Here is a 9,813-nt window from a genome sequence, read left to right on the forward strand (position 1 = left end):
CTATGGTATTAAATTTCACATGGGAGGTATTAAATTTCATCCGGGTAGCCTACGGTAAATGAAAAAAAAACCATATGTCTGGATTTTTTTTCCGCGCTAACGTTATTTATTCAACCAGCGTCGTTTATCAAGATGCTGAACAAGTAGCACAAGAGCCGTTGTGTGTCTAGCACTAGTTCTAATAGCGCAGGAACCATGCCACAGGGGGCAGTGTGTTCTTTTATCCATGTAGTAGAACCATTGAGAGTAGAGCAGACGAGGAAGAAGTGGTTGAACTTGAACGGAGATGGGGAAGTGTAAGTTTAGTAACAAGTGGCTTGAGGAGCCAAAATACAAAAGTTGGCTAACAACAGCAACTTCAGAATATGAAGCGAGATGTAAGGTATGTCGGAAAGACATCAAGTTAACAACAATGGGCTGTAAAGCCCTTGACGCTCACTCGAAAGGGGAAAAGCATATGCGCTATGCTGCTAGTCGGGCAACAACAGTCCCCATGCCAATGTTCGCCTCTACGGTCACAAAAAGTGCAACGCCAGCTTTAGCGTCTCCGGGTCCCAGCACAAGTGCTTTTGCGGCATTCGCCCCAACCGCTACGCTGAAGGCAGAAATACTGTGGGTTCTGCAGACGATTACCCGACACCACTCATACACTTCAAATGAAGGTGTGGGTGCAGTCTTCCAGGCAATGTTCCCCGATTCCGAGTATGCCAAATCGTTTACTTGTGGGAAAGACAAGACATCGTATCTAGCGCGATTTGGTCTGGCTCCATTTATCAAACGTGAACTTCTGGCTACCGTCAATCAAGGCAGCTTCGTTGTCATGTTTGACTCATCTATGAATCGAACCACCAAGTGCAAGCAGCTCGACATTCACGTGAGGTATTGGGTGACGGATGAGACTGGTTCTCGAGTGCAGTCCCGGTATCTCAGATCACAGTATATGGGCCACTCAACTGCTGAGGACTTGCTGGAAAACTTCAAGGTAGGCTTCCACCAACCTAACAAATTAAGATAAGGAGGTGGAACAAAAATGGCAACTCTAATAACAAAATCCAACACACTCAGACGTCGAGCCAAAGAAAAAAGGGAGGAGTTGGTTGGCCTGAAGGCTGACATTAAGGAGAAATCCGATGCACTGAGGCAGTTCGATCAGTAGTCAAACTTCCTTGTTTCCTCACTGTTTATGTTCATGGCAGTACCCTACTATTAAAATATCGAGAAGGCAGTTAATGTTCTGTTTTGTTAACTGAAGATCAATTTGTTTCCTCACTGTTTGTTTACAGCAGTACCCTACTATTAAAATACCGAGAAGGCAGCTAATGTTCTGTTTTGTAAACTGAAGATGCACTTATTTATTAAAAAAAATGCTTTGAACTTAACCTAGAGTGTGCGTTTTTTTTTTTTTACTGTACGTATTTGTTCCGCGGTAGTGGTCTTATTTTTTTATACTCAGTGGTCTTAAAATGGTCTTAAAAAGTATTATTTTTGCTGGTCAGAAATGTGCAGAGACCCTGACTTCCTCTCCACCACCCGCCGTGTCCGTCGAACCCATGCAGGTAGACTGGGTTCTGGTGTCAGCGGAGGAACGATATCGCCAGCAGAGCATGGGGGCCTGCTTCTACTGCGGTCAGTTGGGACACACGCTCAATGAGCACACATGCGCATTCTGTGCTATGCACTTCCTGGTTCCTGAGTTGTTTGGGATGAGTTTTTTCCTCCTGTTAGTGTTAATTACTAATCTTTTTTTTTTTTAAGTTTATTGTACTGTCGCGTTCCTTTTTGTACTTTTCGCTTTCCTTTTTCTGTTTTTTTTTTTCCTTTTTTTTTTTTTCAGAAGAACGCTGAGACCGGAAGCTTAATTTATTTTTCCCTCCTGTGTAAAGACCACAAGTGGAGGCCATCCACATCAGATCTTCAATTAAGGTACATTAATCTTTTCATCACAGCACACATTCAGCCTGCTCAGTGTGCTGAGTGCAATATGTTTAGTCATTCTTCCTCCATCGCTAGCAAAGCTTTATTTGTGATAAGTGCAGATTAGTTAGCTCTCTGATGGAGAAGATTATAGTGCTAGAAACGCGTGTCCAGGCTTTAGAGGAGGCCAGTGAGCGTGAGAACAGTGTAGTTTCTGTAGGGGAAAGTCTGGATGCCCTAGGTGGAGTTAGTAATCCCCCAACTCCAGCATTAGAGCCCTTACAGCGGGGTGAATGGGTGACGGCTCGGCGGCAGAAGTGTAGACACAAAGCTATAGCTGAGGCTCATCCATGGCAGCACCACTCCTCAACCGTGTCACGTGTCAAACAGGTTTGCTCTCCTTAGTGATGCATCTGCTGAGAAACCTGAAAGAGCTCTGGTTATAGGAGACTTGATCATATGGCACGCGAAATTAGCTCAGCCTTTAGGGGCACCAGCAGCTTTAGTCAGGTGTATACCGGGAGCCAGGGTGCCGGACATAGCAGGTAATCTTAGGGTCCTAGGCAAGCACAGGTTCTCAAAGATGGTTATCCATGCAGGAGATAATGATATACACCTTCATCAGTCTGAGGTTACTAAGATTAACTTTGTAGAGGTGTTTAAATTAGCGAAGGCGATGTCCGATGCTGTAGTGTGCTCTGGCCCCATCCCAATGCGGCAGCTTACAGCAGGTTATGGTCGCTGAACTGCTGGTTGTCCAGGTGGTGCTTTGAAAACAATATGGGCTTTCTAGATAATTGAGCTAATTTTGAGGGCACTGCTGGCCTGTTAGGGTGGGACGGTATCCATCCCACTTGGGAAGGTGCTGCTCTCATTTCCTGCAGCATAGGCCATAGTCTCAGAACAGGCCTAATTAATTTCTGACAATCCAGAGCCAAGGCCAGGGAGCAGACAAACAGGCTAAACTGACTGTCTGCTACCTGCACAGAGTGGTCACTCAGGGTCCACTACATCAAGACTGTGTCTGTTCCCCGAGCTTAACAAAAAGGTAGAAATATTCAGAGTTTGTTCCAGTAACCTAATCAGTATAAAATTAGATCATACTGACTGTACAGCTGCTGCCAGCACCTTTGATCTAAAGGTGGGGCTATCAAATATTAGATCTCTTACATCTAAAGCGCTAATGGTTAATGAACTCATTACTGATCAGGAGTTTAATGTACTTTGTTTAACTGAAACATGGATTAAGCCAAATGAATATATAGCATTAAATGAAGCGAGTCCTCCTGGATATAGTTATATACACCAGCTTCGTCTAACTGGCAGAGGAGGAGGGGTCGTAGTTATTTATAATGATTATCTAGGTGTAACACAAACCTGGTTATAAATTTAATACATTTGAAGTTCTTCATACTCATATAATGTATGTAGCCTCGAAAAATAAGTCTACCCAGTTAATTCTGTTACTTATTATTTACAGGCCCCCGGGGCCATATTCTGAGTTTCTTTCTGAATTTGAAATTTTCTCAGATCTGGTTATTTCCTTAGACAAAGCTTTAGTTGTCAGAGATTTTAATATTCACTTTAACACAGAAGACCCTTTGAAAACAGCGTTTGTGTCCATTTTAGGGATTTGTAGGGATTAATCAGAATGTCATAGGACCGACCCATAACGGTGGTCACACCCTTGATCTAATACTAACATTCAGGTTAAACGTAGACTATAGTCATACTTCCAAGGTCTGAAGTTCTCAGATCATTCTCTTCTCATTCAAACTGAGTAATATATGCACCACGCCACTGTATTAAACGTACATTCATGTCAACTGCTGCACAGAGCTTTATAAATGATCTCCCAGAGTTATCAACTTTGATTGGGTCACTGTCAGCCCCTGCAGAACTTGATCAGGCAACTGAATGCTTAGTCAAAATTTCGCCATACCTTAGATAATATAGCTCCTCTTAAAAGGAAAATGGTCAGACAAAAAAATAGCACCCTGGTATAATGATGACACTCGCACATTAAAACAGACCACTCGAAAATTGGAGTGTAAATGGCGTCAAGCAAAATTGGTAGTGTTCAAATTAGCATGGAAGGAGAGCTTCCTGAAGTATAGAAAAGCTCTTAGTGCTGCGAGATCAACATATCTCTCCTGCCTAATAGAATATAACAAAAATAATTCTAGATTCCTATTTAATACTCTAGCAAAATTAACCAGGAATAAGTCCACTATAGACACATGCATACCTGTAGTATGTAGTAGATTTCATGAATTTTTTTTTTTTTTAAATAACAACTGAGTATCTGACAAAGCTCAAACTACTAATTTGACAATGTAAGTGACCTTGTTAACAATATAACTGTATCAGATCATCAATTACAATGTTTTACTCCCCTCAAAGAAACTGAATTACTTTTCATTAATCTCTGCATCAAAAGCCTCAACTTGTGTACTAGATCCCTTACCTACACATCTATTCAAACAAATAATACCTGAAGTAATTGAACCGCTTCTAAAAATAATAAATTCTTCTCTTACAATTGGCTATGTACCCAAATCCTTTAAACTAGCAGTTATCAAACCCCTGATTAAAAAACCTGACCTTGATCCCTGTCAGCTGTCCAATTATCGGCCAATATCAAACCTCCCCTTTATCCTCAAGATCCTTGAAAAAGCTGTGGCACAGCAGTTATGCTAATTTATGTACATTTCATGGATGTTATTCCTATCAGTCAGGATTTAGACCTAATCATAGCACAGAGACAGCTCTGGTTAAAGTCGTAAATGACCTACTGTTGGCATCTGATCAGGGCTGTGTCTCGCTGCTTGTGTTGCTTAACCTTAGTGCAGCATTTGATACCATTGATCATTCCATTCTTCTGGATAGACTAGAAAATGTTGTGGGAGTTAAGGGAACGCCCCTCTCCTGGCTCAGCACTTATTTAACTGATCGCTACCAGTATGTTGATATAAATGGTGATATTTCTAGATGTACTGAGGTCAAGTTTGGTGTTCCACAAGGTTCTGTCTTGGGTCCACTTTTTTCCTCTTTTATAGGTTACCTCTGGGTGATATTCGTAAACATTGTATTACTTTCCACTGTTATGCTGATGACACAGTTGTATGTTTCTGCAAAACTTGAGACACCAGCTTAAGAGAACTGAGGAATGTGTAAAGGACAGACACTGGATGCTTATTAACTTCCTTCTGCTTAACTCTGACAAGACTGAAGTACATGTATTAGGACCACATGCAGCTAGAAGTAAGTTTTCTGATTACACAGTGACTCTGGATGGCCTTTCTGTTTCTTCACATGCAGCAGTAAAAGACCTCGGAGTGATTGACCCCAGTCTTTCATTCGAAACTCACATTGTTATTACCCGGATAGCTTTCTTTCATCTCAGAAATATTGCTAAGATAAGAAATTTCATGTCACTACATGATGTGGAAAAACTAGTTCATGCTTCCGTTACTTCCAGGTTGGATTATTGTAATGCCTTACTGTCTGGGTGTTCCAATAAGTGCATAAACAAGCTCCAGTTAGTTCAAAATGCAGCAGCAAGAGTCCTTACTAGAACTAGAAAATATGACCATCACCTGTCTTATCCACACTGCATTCGCTCCCAATCAAATTTCATATTGATTATAAAATACTACTATTGACCTTTAAAGCACTGAATGGTCTCGCACCACAGTACCTGAGTGAACTTCTGCTCCTCTATGACCCGCCACGCCTACTTAGATCAAAAGGTGCAGGCTATCTGCTGGTACCTCATAGAGTGAAGGCTACATCAGGGGGCAGAGCCTTTTCTTACAAAGCCCCACAGTTATGGAACAGCCTTCCAAGTAGTGTTCGGGAATCAAACAGTCTCAGCGTTTAAGTCAAGGCTGAAAACATGTTTAGTTAAGCCTTGTGTTAGTGGTGTTTGAGGTAAAGGGGTAGATCTGGAGGGTCCTCAGAGTGTTTTGGTAAACTGGGATGTATGGATGCTGTCAGTCCCACTCGCTTGCTCACTCGAGTTTGATGGTGTTTTGGCTGGCTGCTTTATGTCCTGGGGCTCCCTCATGCCTGTTACCTTCTGGCTCTCCCCTTTTAGTTATGCTGTCATAGTTAGTTGCTGGAGTCCATGCTTGTACTCAGTGCAATATGTATACTGTTCCTACTTTATTCTGGTGACATTGGGCATACCTAACAACCTGTTTTCTCTCTTCTCTTCTCCCCCCCCCAAATCAGTCCTTCTGAGTTACATGTCTGTCTTGGGATCGAGATGCTGACCTCTTCTGCTCCTCGGACCTGCCTGATCCATCCTGGTGCCCTGCGCCTGGTTGTCGTCTCTTGGCATCGTTCCTGTGGAGGGTGGCCCCATGTGGACAGTTGGGGCTCATGCCTGGAGGACACTCTGGACTCTTGCAGTGGTGCTTTTGTGGCTGGGGACTGCAGTTGACTTGCTGACTTTGGGACTGTGGTTGTCAAACAGTTGTGCTCAGGTTTCCATCGGTGGGGGGGTTTATAGCATCAACGAAGCTGACTTTGTTAGGATTGTTAATGTTGTCTGTTGTTGCCCGGATGGGTTTCCTTGAGTCTGGTTCCTCTTGAGGTTTCTTCCTCGTGTTGTCTGAGGGAGTTTTTCCTTGCCACCCTCGCGACAGGCGTGCTCGTTGGGGATAGATTAGGGATAAAATTGGCTCATTGTTTTAAGTCATTCAAATTCTGTGAAGTTGCTTTGTGACAATGTTTATTCAAAGTGCTATACAAATAAACTTGACTTGACATCTGCCCAGCCTGCCCCCTAAAAGGACGAGCCCACCAGTGAATCAAGGGGCCCTGGTGGGCAACGCTTGGAACCAGTCCCCTGCTAATTGTCAGTTACTTCCTGTCATTATCCGTGACAACCAGCATCACCACCTCCAGGCCCTCATCAACTCGGGGGTGGACAGGAATCTGATCTGCTCCGCCACTGCCAAGCATCTGAGAATCCTGCTACTTGCTCTTGACGTCCTTCTCACAGTCCTGACACTCAATGGCACCAGCTTGACAAGCATCACCCACCTTACTGCCCTGCTCACCCTAAGGATTTCTGGTAACCACTCAAACCATCCAGCTTCACGTCATGAACAACCCCCATGTACCCATCGTCCTAGGATTGCCATGGTTAATGCAGCACAACCCCCCACCTTAACTGAGCTGACAACACCATCCTAGGCTGTAGCCAGTCCTGCCTAGCTTCCTGTCTGAACTCTGCTCTGCCTCCCGCCAAACCACCACAACCTTCAGCCAGCAAGTTCCCTGACTTTTCTCATGCCTTTGGAATATCTGGATCTCAAACTTGTTTTCAGCAAGACCCGAGCAGTGTCCCTCCCTCCTCATAGACCCTTTGACTGTGGTATCGACCTGCTACCTGGGACAACGCCATCCAAAGTGTGTGTGTGTGTGTGTCTCTCTCTCTCTCTCTCTCACACACACACACACACACACACACACACACACATATCGAAAGGCAAGCCATGGAGAAGTACATCTCTGAATCTTTGGCAGCTGGGATCATCCATCCTTCCTCTTCCCCAGCAGGGGTGGGATTCTTCTTTGTGGAAAAGGACCAGTTGCTCTGCCCCTGCATTGACTATCAGGGTCTCAATGCCATCATGGTCAAGAACCGCTACCCACTACTGCTCCTGACCACAGCCTTTGAACTATTCCAGGGAGCCAAGGTATTCCCCAAGCTAGATCTATGCAATGCATGCCATCTTGTCAGGATCAGGGAGGGGGATGAGTGGAAGATGGCCTTTAACACCACCACTGGTCACTACGAGTACCTTGTGGTCCCTTTTGGCCTGACCAACACACCCGCAGTCTTCCAGGCACTCGTTAACGACGTCTTAAGGGACTTCCTAAACATCTTCGTTTTCATGTACCTGGATGAGATCCTGATCTTCTCTTGCTCCCTAGAGGAACATTGGGGTCGCATCTGGCAAGTCCTCCAGCACCTGCTAGAGAGCAAGTTGTTCGTCAAGGCAGAAAAGGGCAAATTTCACCAGAGCTCGGTCTCGTTTCTGGGATTAGTCATTTCCCAAGCAAGGATCCAGATGGAACCCCTCAAGCTTGAGGCAGTTGCTGATTAGCCCACCCCATCTTCGAGACAAGAGCTCCAGCGCTTCCTAGGATTTGCCAGCTTCTACAGGTGCATCATTCACAATTTCAGCACGGTGGCCAGACCTCTTTCAGCCCTGACCTTGACCAAGACCCAATTCAAGTGGGGGGAGGAAGCAGAGAAAGCCTTTTCCATGCTCAAAAACAGGTTTACCACAGCACACTTTCTCACCATACCCGATCCTACCAAGCAGTTTATTGTTGAGGTCAACACTTCCAAGTTGGGGTCAGAGCTATACTATCCCAGAGGGCCAGTGACAACAAGGTCCACCCATGCTCCTTCTCCTGCCAGCTATCCCCAGCTGAATGGAATTACATCGGCGACTGAGAACTACTGGCTGTTAAACTAGCCTTGGAGGAATGGAGGCACTGGCTCGAGGGGTCAGAACTTCCCTTCCTAGTCTGGACCGACCATAAGAATCTGGAATACCTCAAGTCCACCAAACGCCTGAATTCCCATCAAGCCTGTTGGTCTCTCTTTCTCCCAGTTCAACTTCACACTTTCCTACCGCCCAGGCTCCAAGAATGGCAAACCCAATGCCCTGTCCAGGATGTTCTCTTCCCACCAAGAGGAATCCAAGCAGCCTGAGACCATCCTTCCTCCATGCTGCCTGGTGGGAGCCACCATTCTAGAGGTTGAGATGCTCGTGCAGAAAGCCCTGGAGCAGGACCCCGGTGAAGGTAACCCCAACAACATTCCTCCTAACCATCTGTTTGTTCCCTGTCCTGTGTGGACCTAGGTGCTGCAGTGGGGTTATGGCTCCAAGCTGGTCTGTCATCCAGGAGCTGCCCGAACCCTGGCACTCATCCAGCAGCACTTTTGGTGGCCATCCATCAAGGAGGACATCCAGGAGTTCATGGCAGCTTGCAACACATGCTCCTGAAACAAGACAGCCAATCGACCCCCTGCTGGCTTGCTAAGACTCCACATCGACCATGGTCTCACATCGCTCTGGACTTTGTCACGAACCTTTGGACGAAGGTTCACACTGGCAGGACAATGACCCGAAACATACTGCTAAAGCTACACTGGAGTGATTTAAAGGGAAACATTTAAATGCCTTGGAATGGCCTAATCAAAACCCAGACCTCAACCTAATTGAGAATCTGTGGTCAGACTTGAAGATTGCTGTTCACCAGCGGAACCCATCCAACTTGAAGGAGCTGAAGCAGTTTTGCCTTGAGGAACGGGCAAAAATCCCAGTGGCTCTATGTGACAAGCTCATAGACACTTACCCAAAGCGACTTGCAGCTATAATTGCCACAAAAGGTGGCTCTACAAAGTACTGATCTTAGGGGGGTGAATAGTTATGCACGTTGAAGTTTTCTGTTATTTTGTCCCATTTGTTGTTTGCTTCACAATTAAAAAAAATTCACATCTTCCAAGTTGTAGGCATGTTCTGTAAATGAAATGATAAAAACCCTCAATCCACTTTAATTCCAGGTACAACAAAACCTGAAAAATGCCAGGGGGTTGAATATTTTTGCAAGGCACTGTATACCGCATATATCATCCAAGGACCAACTAATGAATCAAATTGAAAAGATATATATAAAATATCTGTATGCTAGAAAGGTTTCAGTATTGCATTTAAAAAAAAGAGATAAGGATGTTTTTATCATTCCAGAACATACTGTACATGATGGGGAACAAAAGGAGGTACTAGGTCCTGGTTTAGAGAACACAATAATAAAATCTGAAGAAAGCACACAAGAAAACACCATTAAAAATAAGGAAATAAATTTTTT

The sequence above is a fragment of the Neoarius graeffei genome, chromosome 9 (genome assembly GCF_027579695.1).
Source record: "Neoarius graeffei isolate fNeoGra1 chromosome 9, fNeoGra1.pri, whole genome shotgun sequence".
NCBI classification, from domain to species: Eukaryota; Metazoa; Chordata; class Actinopteri; order Siluriformes; family Ariidae; genus Neoarius; species Neoarius graeffei.